The sequence below is a fragment of the Tamandua tetradactyla genome, chromosome 7, assembly GCF_023851605.1.
Source record: "Tamandua tetradactyla isolate mTamTet1 chromosome 7, mTamTet1.pri, whole genome shotgun sequence".
NCBI classification, from domain to species: domain Eukaryota; kingdom Metazoa; phylum Chordata; class Mammalia; order Pilosa; family Myrmecophagidae; genus Tamandua; species Tamandua tetradactyla.
This window is the reverse complement of record NC_135333.1, coordinates 28,197,218-28,216,412: the sequence shown is the minus strand read 5'-3', so window position 1 is coordinate 28,216,412 and position 19,195 is coordinate 28,197,218. Positions and strand designations below refer to the sequence as shown.

Sequence of the window (19,195 nt, the reverse complement as noted above, 5' to 3'; positions counted from 1 at the left end):
CATATGGTAGGTATATAGTTTAACTTTTAAAGAAATTGATAAACTGTTTCCACAGTGTTTTTACCATTTTACATCCTCACCAGCAATATTTGAGACTCAGTTCCTTTATAGCCTTGCCAATGCCTGATGTCTTTTTAATTTTAGCCATTCTAATAGGAATGTAGTGGTATCATTATGGTTTTAATTTTCATAAGCATAATGTGCTTATTTCCCATCCCTGTTTGTACTTTGGTAAAGTGCCTATCACATTTTTTTCATATTAAATTTTTTAAAAAATTATTTTTGAGTTTTGAGAATTCTTTATATATTTTGTATCAAATCCTTTATCGGATATATACTTTACATATATTTTCTCTCAATTATGTCTTACCTTTTTATTCTCCTGCCAATGTCTTTTGAAGGGCAGAGGTTTTAAATTTTAATAAAATTCAGTTAATTAATTTGTTATTTTATGGGTTGTACTTTTGATATTGTACCTTAGAAACATTTCTTTAACCAGGGTCACAGATGTTTTTTCCTACAAGTTTTATAGTTTCATGTTTTACGTTTTTCGGTCTGGGGTTCTTTTTTTTTTAATTATTTATTTTTATTAATATATGTTATATATTCACATACCATGTAGTCATCCAAAGTGTACAATGAATGGTTCACAGTATAATCATATAGCTGTGCACTTGTCATCACAATCGACTCTTTTTTGTTTTTGGTGAAAAATAACATACAGAAAAGCAGTATATTTTAAAACACATCTGTGGTTCATCTTGTGATAAATTTTGTAAATGGTATGAGGTATGGACCTGGGTTCAATTTTTTTTTTTTGTATATGGGTACAATTTGTTGAAAAGATTATTTTCTCTCTCTGGGTTGCCTTTGTACTTTTGTTGAAAATCAGTTGTCCATATATGTGTGGATCTGTTTCTGAATTTTGTACTTAGTTCCATTGATCTGTTGATGGCACACTGTGTTATGGGATTTAGTGGCCTTTGAAAAGTGAGAGTGAGTTATCACAAACCTCAGGTACAGCATTTGATTTCAGTACATGCATAGAGAAAAGATAGTCATAATCTTTAAAAACCTTTATCTGAATAGTAGAATGAAGTGGAGAGATATACTGTGTCCAGGGGTCACAAGACTCAGAATTCTTAGTTGTATCAGTTCTCCCCAGGCTGGTCTATAGAGTCAGTGTGCAATCCCATTCAAAATCTCAGCAGGATTTTTATAGGCATTAACAAGCTGATTCTAAAGTTCATATGGAAATGCCAAGGACCTAGAATAGCTAAAATGGCTTTGAAAAAGAAACGCAAAGTTAGAAAACCAACACTACCTGATATCAAACTACAATAATCTTTCCATCAATGTAGAAGACTAAATACCGTCTCATAGTATCAGTAGAACTCTTATGAATATTTTTTAATAGACTTGATTTTGAGGGTACGTTCCTCTGGTCACCTTTGTGTAAGTAACCAGAAGTATGGCTTTGCATGTGTACCGTGCTTTTTGTTTTTTGGTTTTTTTTTTGCATGGGCAGGCACTGGGAATCAAACTCAGGTCTCCAGCACAGCAGGCAAGAACTCTGCCTGCTGAGCCACTGTGGCCTGCCCTATACCATGCTTTTTAAATGCATTATGAAGTGTTGTTCCATTGCCTCAAAATTCCCATTCCATCTCTCATCCCAGCCTATCTGGAAAACTCTTAGTAATTCTTCACAATTCATTTTAAGCATTAGTTGCTTGTGAAATCCTCCCTGTTTTGCTTACCCTAAGAAATTCTAAGATGGCATTGGCGTGGGTGGCAGTGGTGTCTGCAGCAGCCGTGTTTCCTTTATTTACTTTCTTCCAAGCCACATTATTATAGGTGTTGCATTTATCAAATGGTAGTTTGGTGGTTATTGTTTTCTACTTTATATTCCCTATATTGTGAGCTCTCTGAGGGTTTTTAAAATTTATTTTTATTTTTTTGCATGGGCAGGCCCTGGGAGTGGAACCCAGGTCTCCAGCACAGCAGGCAAGAACTCTACCTGCTGAGCCACTGTGGCCTACCCTCTCTGAGGGTTTTTCCTATTCCTCGGACCTCACGCAATACTGAAGATGTCTTGGCTGAGTGAATAAATGTTGACTGAATTAATACATTGGGGATGTCTGTACATGTATTGGTTAATTCATTTGTCTCTGTTTTGTAGTTTTAAGTCATTGCAGACCCTCCCATGTCATATACTCATAGATAAATACTGTGTAAAAAGATATTCGCTTAATTCTTGTTTTTAGATAAAACAAGTATTCATAGAACACATATAGAAAGTAGTATGTGCTGTAAGTCAACTAGAGATGAAGTAGCATGTAAATTCAGAGAAAAGGAAAATTCTAGCTGTAAATAATCAGGAAGTGCTTTCTGGAGCAGTTGGCATTTCAAGTGGGCCTTGATTTGGATATTTTGAAATGGGCAAAAAAGCAATAAAAATTAGAATTCACCTTGATAAAGGCAACAGTGAGTAGTTGAATGTATCAATAGTTGTTTTTGTACTTTATTGCCAGTTGGAAGACAAATAAGTATCCCAAGATAGAAAGCTTTGTTAAAATTCATTGGCAGGCATTCTGACTGTTTTTCATTTCAGTGAAAATGAAAAAAATGAAAAAAACCCAATTGGTAAACTGGGTTTATCAATTTTAATGCCGTCCTGTCAGTCATATTACTAAAACAGCTCTCTGAAAACTTCTTTGATATCCTATTGCTAAATTCATTCATCTTTTCTAAATTTTTATTCTTTTTAACCTCTCTGTATTCCTGCTTGACATTGTTATATATTCATCTCTGGCATCAGTTTATTGATTAATTTCCCTAGTGTAAGGGATACAGGATAGAAGGAAGGAAATAGATGTCTTCTTTGTTCTGTCTTTTATGAATAGTACAATATCCTGCTTATTCTTTTTATCCATTGTGCTATTTCTGCCTTCTGGAAGTAAGTCTTCCTCAAGGTTCTGTTTTCAGCCCTCTGCCTTCTCTCTCTTCTTTTCTCTTTCTCTCTCTCTCTTTGGAGTACATGGTTGATGTTCATAATTATTGTGGACTAAGTCAGCGTGTGAGAAAAATCTCAACATTTTGTCCTTGGCTGATCTTCCCACACTTATCTTGGATCTTCGTCTCTAATCCTGACCTCTCTTCTAGGGCTTCCACCCACATCTGAGTGCCTGTAAGACATTTTCTATTGGTTGTCCTGCCATAACTTTAAACCAGTTCATGCTTCTGATTTCCCTATTTTAGCAGTTATCATAGTTGGCCAGTCAGCTAGACCTACAGCCGTGGTGTTACATTTAATGAAACACTTCCTCTTATATTCCATATGTGGACAGTGTTCAATTTTGTGGACATTGTCTTTGTAATGTCTCCTACATCTATACCTTCTTCTTTATTCCTACTGCTTATATGTGGTTTGTGCATTGCTAATCTGTAGACTATTGTAATGGTAGCCTCTAATTGACCTCACTGTCTTCAGGTTATTATTCCTTTTGTTTTTGTTCCTTCCAGCAACCACTGGAGCCATTTTCACAAAGCTGTCTTTGTAGCACTCTTTCCCTCTTGAGCAGTCTTTAAAATGGAGTCTGAAATGCATAGCTTGATATTCTGGGTCCTTCACATGAAGTGATTCCAGCCTACACCTACTTGTCATTTGTCTCTTACCCACAGTTAAGTAGACTGGTCAGCTGATTCATAAATGAGTCTTGCTTGCATACCTATATATCTTCTTCACCCCCATTCCCTCCACTCTTAAAAGCCCTATTGCTTTTAGAAGTTCTGTATTGCCGCAGCACATAACAGTCCTTGGAACCATCTAAGAATATTGCTACTAACACAAATTTAAGAGCAGAGGTCCCTGTAATCTTAAACAGTATCCTTGAATACTTTTGGCAAGATTATCACATAGTCAGAAAGGAAGGAAAAGTAGAGAAGAAAAGAGAAATAGGAGAATATAAAGAAAAACAGGACTCAAATGTTTTTGGTAAATTTGATGATAGACTGAAGTTATTTACTCCTTGATAAGTCTTGAGAGCCCAAGTGTCACTGACCATGTCCTCTGGCACAGACTGATATGGTAGATTGTTTGCTTTACCTTAGCAAAACTTAAATGATAAAAATCTCAGGATGAATTCTAGGTATCTCACTCATAAATATCATTAGGTCTGTTTGTCTCTGATAGTCATAGTATTAAACAGACATGTTCTAGATGTGCCTAGTGTTGAAGCTTATGTTGAAAAATGAGTTGGAATGCCTATCTCTGCTAATAAGATGGACAGAAATATACATTAAAGGCCATTTTTTTTTGTATTCATGCTTCTAATTGATATATAGAACTTTAATACTATAAAAACATTTATACTAATACAAAGTGTATGCTTTGAAAAATGGTATTAATTGGCATTGTTAGCAGATATCTCTGAGCTTTTTGTGAAAAATCAGTCTTTATTTCTGGAATTTTTATCTGAGAGAATACGTAATAGTGTTTGAAATTTAAAGGAAATATCTAGTCTGTTCTGAGGAAGGAATCATTTAGTAGTAATTTCTGAGTTGAAAATATTTTCATTTTTGGTTTCTAGTTTTAAAATTACTTTGGTAATGGGAAAAGTTCTGAAATAATGATAGAGAGTGCCCCTTCAACCCTAGCATTTGTAGTTTGATTTTGTGTAGTATGCTTTGCCTTCCAGGCAAAAAGTTTGTCTTTCTTTGTATAAGCATTTCTTAGAATTTTAGTTTTATTAAATTATCAATCTTTAAATTATAATGATTTAAAATATTTTATAGACAGATGGGTGAAATGGTAAATGAAGTGCAGGGAGTTCAAATACTGAATAATACTGAATAATTTTGCCATTTTTCTGAAGGGCTTTTATTTAAATTAGACTTGGGTACAGTTTCAGCAGCCTCTAAGTAGGCAGATAATTAAGATTGCTTAGAGTCTATATCTTCCAGTCGTAAAGGAAAGTTTATAGTTATCATATTAGAAAAAGCAAGTGTGATAATATCAATTAGAGCCTGAGAGAATATTACTAATTTCTGAAGAACTTTTCTGAAAGTAAAATCTGTTTTGGTTCCCTTAAACTTTTTAAAAGAGACATTATAGGAGCAGTAAATGTAATTTGAACATATTTGGATAATAGAAATTTATCTCTAAAGTAATAAATGAAAACAAACTCCCTAACCCACCCCCTAAAAATGTTGGTTTCATCTTATACCTAAACTATCTATATACCATATATATTTTTATAAAACTTATAAATTATATATGTAATTTACATATATAATATATAAGTACACAGATATGTACATACATGTCCCATATAATTTCATTTACAAATATGGAACTATACTCTACAAGTTACTCCACAATTTATTTTTATCACTTAATATATCTGTATTTTTTCACCCTGTATGTATAAATTTATCCTCAAGAAGAAGTTAAATCTCCAGAAATTGAACAGGCTGTCAGGATTACATATTATACCACTTTCAAGCTTAAATCATGTCAGTTCTATGATTTGTATTACAATCTGCCATCTCAAATACAGTCCCAGTTGGAAATTTCATCTTCCATGAGTAATTCACCAGTTATTGGAAAGGGCTAGCTTAACTCACAAAGTTTGTGTCATCATTTCCCAGTCTTCATATTAAGAGGAATCTTAGAAGATTTAATAGTAATTTAAGATAAACAGTTATATATGTAGCAGGTACTGCTGCACTGCTGTAGGTGAAATAGAATAAGGGGGAATGACACAGTGTTCAGTAAGAAAGAGGATTGGAGATCATTTGATTAACTGGAGAAGAGGAAATTTAATGTACAATTTTATTACAGAAATAATCCTTTTGTTATTTCTTAATTCCTGTTTTAATAGCCATGCAGAGGACAGCTAGCCTGTCTATTATAAGCCTTTACTATATGGGGAATCAGCTCTAAAATGTTATGAGGCTCTTACAGTCTTTGTTAAGAAATGACAAAGTTGGGTCTCATTGTTTTAGTGGTGGGAAAGGGACACTATAGAAGTGTTCATTAGAAGCAGCTTTTTAAAAAATGTTATTCAGTGTTTGGAAAGTTACTTTCAACGTTTAGTTTTGTGTTATCACATTGTTTGCCTTTAGGTTTTACCTATGCACTTAGTCTATTTCTCTCATAAATTGTACAGTGCTTGACAGTAGAATTGTCTTGGTCATCTGTTCACTTTTTAGCACAGTAACTTGTATGTAATAGATGTTCATAAAATTATACTGAATAGATTTAATATTGTCCCTCATGTGTAATACACTTAGAATCAGTACCAGCAATCTGAAGATAATCTAGTATACTGTAGTGGTCTTCCTAGTAACTTAGAACTGATGAAAAGTAAATGTTTAATTGAAAGGACTGTCCTTAGACATATACTCAGGCCAATTTGACTCTTCAAGAACAAGTTCTGGGTGCACAGGTGGTTCAGTGGTAGAATGCTTGCCTTCCATGTAGGAGACCCGGGTTTGATTCTGGAACATGCACCTGAAAAAAAAAAAAAAAAAAAAGACAACAAGTTCTTTTGGGCAATCCTGAAATAAACTGCAATGTCCATAAAAGGAGAAAAAGTGGGCGGGCCGCGGTGGCTCAGCGGGCAAAGTGCTTGCCTGCCATGCCGGAGGACCTCGGTTCGATTCCCGGCCCCAGCCCATGTAAAAAACAAACAAACAAACAAAATACAATAAAACAAGAAAATGTTTAAAGATGTTTCCCTTTCTTCCTCCCTTCCTTCCTTCTATCCTTCCTTCCGTCTCTCTGTCTTTCCTTCCCTTCCTCCCTCTCTCAAAAAAAAAAAAAAAAAAAAAAAGAGAAAAAGTGCACTTTGGCAGGGGGGACGGAGTGGGGATGGGGCAGTAGTTATATGAACCATCACAAATACCCTCACAGTTGCATTAAATCCTCACAGTTTAGTCTTACTAAAGCATGTTATGATATTACTGACTCTCCAAGATTAAAGGGGTCATATCCTCTGAAACTAATTTAGAATCATTGATCATTTTCAATGCCTGTTCCAAGTAGGGAGTTTCTTAGGAGCAATGGTTATAATTGGTGTGTCTCTTATTAAGTGCCTATTTTTGTTTACTGCTTGCTCTATGTCCTATTTTTAAGAATTACTGAGAAGTGCTCTGATTATAGAAGGTCCACTAAGGCTCTGAAAGCCAACTCTAACCTGCTGGACTTTGTCAGACTACCTTAACACCTGTCCATGTTTGTTACTGCTTTTAATATCTCTTAAAGAAATATGCGTGCACATGTGTGTTGTATATAATGGTAGTGTGGGTATAGCAGCTTCCCAAAAGGGGAAGAGCAACTGGCTTTTCTGAAAAGACTTTTCCACCCCCACCTTTTTGTAGGCAGCCGGAGTTAATCCTTCCAAGTTTGATTGGAACAGCTGAGAGAATAGAGCCTGCATAGCAGAAGCCTCCAGTGGACTCATGTTGCCTCAGTGTTGGGGCCACCTTCCTCTTTTCTAGTGCTGATCCAGCCAGCTGTCATAGTCTCTATTAAAGCACAGAAAGGTGTTAAATGATACAGATACATACAATGTCATGAAAGGGATCCCTTTACTCCATGTATCAGTGTGACTTCTCTTTTTCTCCCATTCCTTTCCATGGCAGAAAGGCTTTAAACTGTTAATCCTAACACCTGTCTCTGCTGGAGACAGTGAGAAGGCTAAGTGTGTGTTGTGCGCGCACATGTGTGCGCGCATATTCATGTCCGAGGAGGAGTAGAGAAATAATAACCAGGCCCATCTGCCTTTCCATGTCCTGGATTGGGAGCATTCTCTCTGACGCATTTAAAGCCTGGAACATATATATCATTTTCGCTTCTGGATACGGCGTGCTTCCTACTGTTTTTGTGTGCTACTTTAAGGAGCTGGTGTTCCCTTCTTGGCTGTCCTTCTCTTGAGTTTCTGTGGAGTTGTCAGTTTAAAACAACTGTTAACAATAGTGTAGTTTTCAGCCTCTAGGTAATAACTCAGTTCGAACTTTTATTTTTCCTGAACATCTCTTCTCTGTAGTGCTGTTGGGGTGGAAGCCAGGTCTGAACCAAACTCCAACTTCATCAGCTGAGCCAGCATACCTTTCTACATAGACTGGAACACTGAGCCAAGGATTTTTTTGGTGCTACCTAGTTCCTTTGGAAAGGATTGCCAGATTAAACAATTTTTTGTACTGGCTTTATCTGAAGATTTTTTTCCTTTTTGCTATGTATGGTGTATATTGTATGGATTATCAATATCCGGTTGTCCAGGTAAGCTAGGGGTTATAACTTGGTTTTAAGATGCTATTAGATTGATGTGAAGGTTTTTTGGACGGATGAAAAATTCTTGCAAGATTTCTGTCTCCTGATCTGGTACTACTCAGGACCTAGATTTCCCAAGTTTTTTTCCTAATGTGCTGCATGTATCAAGAGGTTTGAATTTGACAGTACTGAGGGCTCCGCAGGAGCAGTTGACTTTCAACTCTAGAAGTTCTGAGACTTCAGAGAGATTCCTCTGTGTGTGTGTGTGTGTGTGTGTGTGAGAGAGGGGGGCGGCAAAGAGGGAGATGAGAGAGAATCTGAGGAAGAGCGTGTTTAAAATAGAGTGAAGCTGGACATATAAATGTAACATAGCAAAACTACCTACTGCAGTAAACTTTAGATTTCATTTTGGGTAGATGAAACTGCACAGGTGGCAGTTTCTAAATGTTGTTGCTGTATTTTTTATAAAGTTAATATACAATAAAGGTTACTCTTTCCATACTTAACAAAATATGCTAAACTATTTTGTGATGGGATTAGTATATCTTAGTTATTAATTTGTAATCTAGAATCAGACAATGTTAGCCCATTATCAAGCTTATTCCTGAATATTTATTTGTATTTAAATTAATAGCAGTATAGTTAGTGAACTTGAAGGTAAGAATTTGATTCTAATTCTAGCAATATTGTTTACTACCTTCATGTTCATACTCAAATAGCTTCATTTTTCTTGACTTCAGTTTCCTTGTATGTAAAATGAAAGGATTAGACCAGATAATCTTGCATATGACACGAATTTGTGAATTACGGATTGTGCTGAAAACCTAGAATAGGAGAGTAAAAGTGGTTAATAAAAATTGATTCTGGATTATAGATATTAGCTGGTTTCTCAGTTTGTTTTTACATGGTCCTTAATTTCTTTCAAACTGTCATTTCTCTAAGAATTAGCACCAAAGTTGAAAGTTAGACAGAAATGAATAGAGTTAGAGGAAGTGAAGAGCGAACTAGGAATTTGGAGAATAAAGGCTAAACCAAGTTGTTTTCAATTGGGCCAGCTGGGTAGGCTTTCCAGAGTAAACTCAAGAGTTTTCATTCTAAAGCTGCTGGAGTCAAATGGGAGGGAATGTGGTTATGTTTCTCTTCAATTAACTGTATTCTTGAACATTGGTCTATAATATCATATGTTTTATATTATCTGTATAGCTGATTCCATTATTTTGAATTATTCAGATTAAAAGTATATGATATGTACCATAATGAGGTTTTGCTATATTTGTATAGTTTGTATCTGTGAACTATTCTCTACTGACTTTTCAATAGATGGTCTGTGTAACAGCTGAGAGCTGGAAGCTTCTTGATACTAGATTATAAGTAAAACTTCTTACAAGTAAATATTGGTGTACTTTTGAAGAGAAACATCTGTGGACAGTAAATGTTTAAGACCCAACTAGCAAAGTAGGGGGATTGTAATAACAGATGTATAAGTAAAATTGTCTGAAGAAAAAGTTGAGAAAGTAAAGGTGCTTCCAAAGAAGTCTGATGTGTTGGAGATATATGAAAAAGAATTATAATGCATAGAGAATTTTTTTTTTTTGAGATACAAAATTGCCACACACACACCCCCAATTGTGAATGGACCAAAAAGTCCTTGTTTAGAGACTATAACATGATTTAGTAAAGGCTTTTGCAGTGAAATTATGTTTATCTAAATAAGGTGAATTTGTCACCCAAAATGTTTCTGGTCATTAAGATTTAGTACTGGTAAATGTAATGCTCAGTATTTATAACCATACTTTCTTGGCGTTGCTCCATTTAGTAGATTTATTGTATCTGAAATTAAGGTAGTTTAAAAAGTGTAGCATGTTAAAATTAAGGGTGCACACTCTATTCCACCACATCAGGAAAATTAATGGGATTGATAGTTTTAAATTGAGGAATCCAAAACTGTTTTACAGTCTCATTTATTAATTCTTTTAAGGTAACACTTTTCTTTCAAGGCATGTATAAACAAGTGGTAGGTGATTATTTGCTGTCCAAACTCTTACCTCAACTATGATTATAAAATGTTCTTTTTAGTTTATGTTATAGCCTTATGCTTAGTAAATCAAAGCTCCATTGCATAATGTTTGTGGTTACGCACCAATGTATTATGAAATGAAAATTATTGAGGATATGATGGAATAGTGGGGTTTTTTTTATTAAAGGTTTTAGGTTTCAAAGTTATTTCTCGAGTTGTTAGAATTGAAATAATGAAACAAAATGAATTCTCTTCAACAGTGAAGGCAGTGAAGTATTTTAGGTACTTGACCTTTCATTGTCCTTATTAATAAAATCATCCTTGTCTTAAGAGTGTTCAAAACAAATCTGAGCAAGATCAGTTTAGTATACATGCAGAATAAGTAGATAAGGGCTTGCCAGATACGATTTAAGGAACGATGAATATAGTCTCCTTGCCCAGAAAAAATCTATTTGAGAAATTGTTCCTGAAATTATCCTTATAGGCACTCTTTTGGATTGAACGTTTGACACCTCAGACTGAAAGGCTAAAATGTGACTGTTGTCCCAATTTAGGGTTATCCTAATGCCTATTATTCCAGTTTTTCCTTAGCCAATCTTACGTAACTGTCACTTATTGAACACACTGGCACTGACGATCATTTCAGTGGCAAATTGGGGTTTTTGGAGGAAGAGGAAGCAGAATATTATATTACTGGGATTGTAGCTAAGTGTCCTGGTGAGAGGGTTTAGGACAACCACATGCTATCTAGTTCTTTGTGGCACTATATCCTTGATGTGCAGGGAAATATGCATTTCTCAGTTTCTCATTCTGAATTAGTTCATTGCTTACTAAATATTTTTTGAGTCCCTACTCTGTGCCAGATACTATGCCAAGCCCAGGAAAATGGTTGTGAACCAGATAGCAAAGTCTCCAGTTAATTTAATAGAGGCATGGCACATTTTAGTACTGGAGAAATAGCACACTTCAGTTTTCACAGATTAGTCATGTTTTATTTTGATAATCTGGTTATTGACAAATTTGTGTACAAACCCTTACCTTAACATTTGTCTGAGAAGCTTTTCCTTAATCTCTTACCGAATACAGAGAATTTATCCATAATTTCAAGTACATATATATTAGCGTAGTTACATAGAGTTGAGATGTTTTAAAGATAAAAGAATAAGTTACCCGAAGTAAGATATTAATTTATAAAGTAATTTCTAATTCTTTTTTTTTTTTTTTTTTAATTTTTTATACATTTATTATTCCCCCGAGGTATGTGCACCATTCCTGGAAGTACTGCAATACCAGGTCTATGTGTGGAGTGAACAGAGCAAGTTCCTATTCCATCTCCCAGCTCCAAAAATCCATTTAATATATTGTCCTCGGATAGAGGACGTGTCAGATATTAAACTGATAAGAACAGATACTACACTTGATCTTAGCCAAAAGGCCGAGAAGCAATTAATTTCTAATTCTTAAGGCCTCACCTATGTTAAGTATATATTAGTTGTCTTCTTGTTTTGAAGGTTTGATTTGGTGGGACAAAAATATGAGGATTTTTATTTGTGTTTTATAAGCACATAAAATCTAAAGCACCTTAAATGCACTCACCTTTTTTTTTTTTTTTTTTCTAGAATGAGTTCTGTATAACAAAAGTGCTTAAACTAGAGAAAAGAAGCTAGGGAAATAATAGAATTAATTATAATTTGACTTCATTTATTTAGAGGAAATATTGCATTAAAGGATATTGAGATGTTGTATTAGATATCCTTCTGGGAAGGCATTAAATATCTATTAGATATAAATTGTTATTTATACTTAGGGTTATTGTATGGGGGCACACTGTGAAGAGCTTTCATACTAACAAGTTTTTATTATTGCAGGAAATGCCATCCCTTTAATGTTGATTTTCACTTGGGTGTCAGAGACAGCTTGGGAAAGTATGAGCAAGTCATGCCTTCTAGTCACAGACTCCTGGATTTGTTTTTATAACATTGCTGGTATGTGGGTGGAAGGTGGGGAAGTTGAATCACATCTATGTGAGGATCAAGACCACCTAAAATGGTGAGGGCCCCCCACCCTTTTTTTATTTGTATTTGGTCTACAATCTGAACTGTTCTAAAAAAGTTGAAAATGAAGTCTTTCTCTCACTCTTTTTTGTACATCTTCCTTTAGCTTCATTTTTTTTGAAATTTTAAAGATACTGGGGTAATTTTATACATTTGAAAATTTGATGGTACTTATTTCTCAATACTCCCTTGGAAAATAAAGAGTGCTTTTGTAATATTTTGATAGCAACATAAATACTCCTCCTCATTCTTACAAACCTGTGCGTGGATAAATATATGGCTAGAGAATAGCCATCAAGACTATTATTGTTTGGTTTCAGTGAACATTTATTGAGTCTCTGCTATGTATTCAGGGACTGGATTGGGAACTGGGAATATGATATGAAACACATAATTCCTATCCTCAGATTCTCACAATCTTGTCATAGCTATGGAGAAACCCCAACGGTTATAAAAACCGTGGGTTAAGTACTAAGGAAAATATGTACCAGATAAGGCATACCCAACCCAGATTTGAGAGCTGGTAGGTTCGGGAAAAGCTTTCTAGAGCAGGGGATCCCTGAAGTGAGCCTTAAAAACATGAATTTGCCAGATAGAAGACCTTATTAAAGAAAGTAAGAACATAAGAAAACTGAAACGTGGGGCATTAGAGTTAGGATTTTTCTTTTCCCTGTAGGCTGTGGGGAATAGAATAGTTAGGGTTTTAATCAGGGAAGTAGCGTGGTGAGATGTGCATTTTGAAAAACCATTCTAGCAGTAATGAAACCTTGAATGGAAACAGTTTTTAGGTTGGAGGCAGAGAGACAAGTCAGAAGTTACATACAAAATAATGAGGGTCAGAATTGAATTTGTGGTGAGGAGGATGGGAAGGAATGAGGAGAGTCCAGAAAAATAAAAAAACTTCTGATTTCGTATGGTGTTGAGTTGAGTTATCCTTTTAGAAGGAACCAGGCTTTCTGTCAGATTTGGGTTTGATTCTGGGCTCTGCAGCTTGCTAGCTTGAGTGACTTTGAGCAAGATACTTAGCTTCACCTAACCTTAGTTCCATCATCACTAAAAAGGAGATGAAAATATCTCATCATTGTTGAGAGACTGAATTGAGCTAATATATTTAATTGCCTGGTGAGAAATGGTCACATGGTAAGTTCTCAGGTAGCAGTAGCTATCTTATGTGCCATGAAATTTAACCCCTGACCAAGAAAACAAATATGGTAGAATGAGTACTAAAATCTAAGCTTCACACATATAGGGATATTGGTTTGTTTTTTTTTTTTTATTCCTGTTTTTTCCCCCAAAACTCAGAATGGTGCTTGGCTCGTGGTAAGCACAAAGATATTTATTGAATGCATTCATTAGTAGATTTTAAGAAATTTAATTTAATTTTGGGCTCCTTTAAATTAGAGAAATGTGTGGAACATCGAAAAGGAGTTACCCATTATCTGTCAGTTGGATATTTGGATCTGGAGTTCAGGAGAGAGATCTAGGGGAGTCATCAGGATAAATGGGTAATAATTGAAGCAATTGAAATGGGTTATATTATCTGCTGAAAATGCATTTACATCATTGTTTTTTGAGGTCATGGACCCTTTTGAGGATCTGACAAATGCTGTGGAGCCTCTCTCCACAGAAATATATGTAAGAAAACAGATTTTGCCAGGGTGCCTGTGTGAGGAAGTAGCTTAGGTTCAGAATCTTTGGTGCGAGTAAAAAGGTCTGAAGGTGGCATCACAAGCCACATCAACATGTAGAGGTTGGGCAGAGGAAGAAGAGTAAAATGAGGAAGGGAGTGGGCAGGGAAGAAGGAAAATCAGGCAAATGTATCATTTGAAGCTAAGAATTACCGTTTTCTAAAGGAGGGAGTTCCATTTGCCACAATTAAGTCAAAGAAGTTATAAAATGTTCATCAAATTTGGGCATCTGAGATCCTTGGTAACTTCAATAAAATAAATTTCAGTTGAGTGATATGATAGAAAGGAAGCTGGAGTTCTGGGGATTACATGAGACATTGAGGAAATGATCAAGGCATTTGGACAATTAGGAGAACATCCCATTTCCTTCATCTTTTTTGCATGGACCAGGAATCGAACCCAGGTGTCCCGCATGGAAGGCTGGCATTCTAACCACTAAACTCCCTATGTACCCTTCCTTCATCTTTTTATTGAACAAATCCCTATTGAGTTTCTGCCATGTTCCAGTGATGGAAGCTGGGGATTGAACCATGAAAGTAGCCGTGGCCTCTGTCCTTAGCTGACATTCTTATTGTTTATTTGCCTGCTACTCTCACCTACTGTCCCCCCCATCCCCTCCCCCAAACGGCCTGAAATTAGTTTCTCCATAGTATGTTACTGGGAGATAGCCGCTCTTCTGCTGGGTCAGAACCAGGCTGTTCACTGCTGTCTCTTGGGTACCAGGGAGCAAATTGTCCTCTATAGTGTAAGCCTTTAAAGTCAGTAACGCACTTCAAAATATCCTGGTGTTTGTCCAACATTCAGTGTAAATCCTGTCACTCACTGAGTTTTTAAAAATCATTTTAATTTTAATTTTTAGCTCATGCCAACAATTTTTTTGTGGTAATGAATTCTATAAGCCTATTACCTGCACTGCAAATGTAGATATGAACACTGGGTCTCAGGAAGCCTGTGTTCTAGTCCTAAAATATTCATGTGAGGATCCTTCATTTGTCTTTTTAAAAACAGCTTTCCTTAGGGCCTTGTCCCTTTCCATGATTTGTAAAGTGTACTGACACACAAGCCTCAAGGTAGTGTTAGATTTATAAGGGTAGCATGGGTGTGTGGTGAGGAGAAGGAGAGTCCAATATCCTTCCTGCTGCTTGAATGTGTTAGCGTTTCTCCCCATAGTATTAGAATAGACCAGTGGATTCAAATAATGATATATAGTGATTTGGGGGGTTATTTCATTTTTATAACTGAAAACACAAATAATTATCCCATAAATATGATTAAGATTTTTTTCCCCATAAGTCCCATAAATGCCCTTGCTTCCAGTGAAACTTGGACCTATTTTCTGCTTTCTTTGTGTTTAAAAACACTTGATTGCATTTTATTTCCTCCTTGCTGTAAATTCAGCAAGTAGTGTATATTCTGTCTTCCAAATAACTTATAAATATGTTAAACAAGAACAATCCTAGCATTGATCTTATTCCTTTTCTCAAAATTTTTTTCTAATGGTTGCAGATCCCATACTTTATAAATTATACTTAAAGTATACAGATATTTATAAAGGCCCAGATACATTGTATCTTAAGTGTATCTTATTAAGTGTAAGCTCACTTAATAGCTATGATGGTATCAATTTTTCCACATTATACCTTGTTTTGTAGTTCCTGTACTCTTTTTGGAATTGTTAAAAATAATTGTTAATTTGGAATGAGGACATGATGATATAACATTGGCAGTGTCCCAGTCAATATCATATTCAGTACATTTTTAAAAGACTGGTTATGCATTTTGTCATCTCATGGAGATGAAAAATTATGTGTTCACAACGTGATTTGTGATTTTAAATTTTGATACCTTTATTTAAAACATAGAAACCTTAATTTTGTAATTAATATCTTTGCCCTTTGGGTAATCCGCTAGAGATTATATCACAATAAATGCAACTAAAAATGTAATAAAATCCTTTTAAAGGGGTTCCTATTTACTGGACTATGAAAAAAAAAGAAAAATCTTAAGTTTTAAGACATGCTAAAAATCATAGTCTCATCAATCATTCATACAAATTATTTATTTAGATATTTAATAATCATATAAAGTGATTCAATTATGAAATTTATATTCAGAGGTTAAAATTTTTTCCAAGATTAGTAGTATAGGGCGGAATTAAGACTTAGACCAAGACTTCTTAACTGAACCACATCTTTCATGCTTTTTTCCATTATGCCTTTTTAATGAGAGAACTTTAAAGAAACGCTTATGTTCAGTAAGAGTTCTCCTAAACCTTCCATAGCAATAGCATTCTATAATACAATAATGACACAGATTTCCAGTGCATATATGATAGGTTATTTTGTTTATTTGTTTTCAGTGAAGACTGAAACCCTAAAGGCTAGAGAATAAAAGGGTAACTTTTCAGTTTACCAGAATTTCTAGTGAAATTCGAAGTCTTGTTTCATAAGCAGTTATTTTTATATAGACCTTTTTCAGAATTCCCAGGTTTTTTACAATAGAAAAAAAAGAGCCCTTAAATTACTTCCCTCCTCTCTTTTAATCCTTTGCAGTCTTTAGACTGCTTTGGTCGTCCAGAACAAGCAAGTTCTTGCATATTTTCATTCCTTGAAAAAACCTTTCAGTAATGGTCATTCAACAGCTTTTCACTTCTTCAAATCTTTCATTAAATCCACCAATTATATAAGCTGTACATCATGAAAATGTGCTTTTTAAAAAAAAACTTTTGTTTGATTTATTATTATATATTTACTGCTGGAATCTTTTAAATCAGTGTATTAACTATGGTATGCTGCTATGAATGCTCCCAGCGCCATATAATTAATGCCACCACAGCAGATATTCACTCCTTAAAATATGCCTGCACATGGCGCCTGCCCCTCCCTCTTCCCCCCTACCCCCCCGCATATGTACACGCACGCGCGCGCGCGCACATACACACACACACACACACACACACACACACACGCGTGCGCACAGCGCACACCAAACTGCCATTCTTCAGCAGGCCTGTTTCTGGAGTTGGTAGATGTCAGCTCGCTCGGAGGGGGTGGGGAGAGGAGGAAGAGGTGGGGCTGTACTCTGATTAATTACCTTAGGCATTCAGGGGTGGGGCTTCCTTCAGCCATCTGCCTGAGATATGGGAGGGAGCTGGAGAAAGAAGGAGGGGGAGAGACTGCCAGAGAGGAAGAGGAAAGAAAGGAAGAAACACTAGAAAGAAAAGAGGAAAACGGGATAAAGGGAGATAAATTCCCCACCTTTGAATAATTAGACTGGGGGGGGGAGGGGGGTGGAAAAGAAAGCTGTGGAGGATACCCCAGCACGACTGCTTTGGAGGGTTTATCATCTATTCTGTTTGGTTTATGGAGAAAAAGAAAATGGTAACTCAGGTAAGATTTGTGCTTCCTCAGTGTTTATTTTCTCATCTCTAGGATCCAAATGAAGGTTTGGATGTGGAGTATAGTAAGCAGAGTTTTGATTTTTCTTCTTAGAAAAGGCCAGATTTATTGTTAGCAGCTGAAAAGTGTTAATGCCTGTTGTGAGTCCGTGTGTGTGTGTGTGTGTTACGACTCTGTATCCTTTTTTCTACCCCCCACCCCACCCCCTTGCAGCTCCATAGCAGATTCCTATTTCCTGTACTGTGCAGCTGTAGCTCAGGAAAGACCCTGTGGGGATTTGTCTACCTCTTTGTCTTGATCCTGAGAAGAGGGAGGGAGAGAAAGACTGCAGAGGTAGGAAGAGATTCTTGTAGATTGCCAAAAAGAGGGGGAAAGGGATTGACTTTCTTTTAAGAATTGCAGAAGAATTTATATTATAGGGAAATCTGATTCCTGATTCACTTTGGTTTCTCAGGATTGGCTGTGGAATTGCAGTTTTGCTGCCATCTCTCTAAATGGCTTATTAAATGTTTCATTTTGATGGCTTCGTTACTGGTGAATGTTTTCGCTAGAAGCTGGAGGAGCATCCAGGTGTAGCAGAGAAGGTAGAGCCCTGACTGGCAGGAGAACAAGTCGGAAAGTAGAAATGACTAACACGTAGACACTAAAAGGCATTTGAAGGAAAGGGAGTAGGAAATGGAAGAACTCTCTTCTTTCTCCGTGCCTGTTTTTGGTTATGCCATGCAATATCTAATCTGCATTTTAGCAAGTCATTCCTGACAAATGTTAAGGTGAGTGCTCTTCCATGGTTTCCCCTGGATATGTTGTTTTTTCTTATTGTACCCTTCTTTACCTTTTTTCTTTATATATATAGGTTGAGAGGGAATGATGAGGCTGTGATTTATCAATGAGAAATCATTTACATTATAGAACATTTATGTCCGTTAGTGCTAGAGTCAGGATCAGTTTCACTCCAGGCTTTTATGTTCCATAGGGAAATTTTATCACTGGACAGTGCTTTCCTTTTAAGGAGGTTGCCCTTTTTTTGTATTCTCTTCTCTTTTTCCTCTCCAAGTCACCACCGGAGGGCGGGAGAACGGGCTAGCCCAGGATAGTGGCATCATTTTAGGAGCTGGAATCCTGTTCCATTAAAGGTTATATAATATCCCGCAGTGCTGGTAGGAGGAAAACCTTTAGGGAGATTTTCCCAGTGTGACTAAGAGGATAGTGAAGGTTCAAAGAACATGTCTTTCCAAAGTAATTTTTCACCAGATCTGAGTTTGGAGATTATTAAGAACCACCCCCCCCTTTTGAAAAATGGAAAGATCCTTAAAATATTTTCTTTTTCACATCTTATCCCCTCACCATCATTGTATAATTCTTCTGAAATATTTCTTTTAAACATTTTCCGTGCAAGAGAATACCTATTTCTGGATTCTCTTCATTGCTTAGGAGATAATACTTGCTTAACCTTGGAGCCCTCACTCAGGTTTCATTAACTGGCAGTTTGAGAGGGTAACAACTCTCTTCTTTCTCAGCTGTTACTGAAGGCTTTTCCATGACTTGACTTTTCATTATTTTTATATACTTTTAAACCAGGGAAAGAGTTATCTAAACCAGCAACTTTTATAATCGGAGGATTTTCGAGGTTTCTTGGAACATTTCCTCTCAGTTTCTAGAGTAGCTGGTAAGTATGTAAGCGTAAGTGAGAATGCACATGTTTGTGCACACTTAATAGTGTGCTCTTAATAGTCAGTATTTCAGGAAATCAAACTGGGGAATGG

At 36.0% G+C, this 19,195-nt stretch overlaps 1 protein-coding gene and 1 non-coding gene across 22 annotated transcripts in view; one reads left to right on the top strand and one right to left on the bottom strand.

The window, feature by feature from the left end:
- RBFOX2 (RNA binding fox-1 homolog 2) overlaps positions 1 to 19,195 on the top strand; it is a 393,928-nt gene that overhangs the window by 253,735 nt on the left and 120,998 nt on the right. The window contains exon 1 of one of the 21 annotated variants that reach the window (XR_013179268.1): positions 11,740 to 17,423. The exons of 19 other annotated variants lie outside the window; for them this stretch is intronic. The gene's annotated coding sequence lies outside the window, so the exon portion shown is untranslated. One more of the 21 variants, XR_013179270.1, reaches the window with a different exon arrangement.
- Positions 11,549 to 11,739, bottom strand: LOC143643079 (U2 spliceosomal RNA). The gene has a single exon (XR_013156120.1). It is a non-coding gene; the product is annotated as a U2 spliceosomal RNA (small nuclear RNA).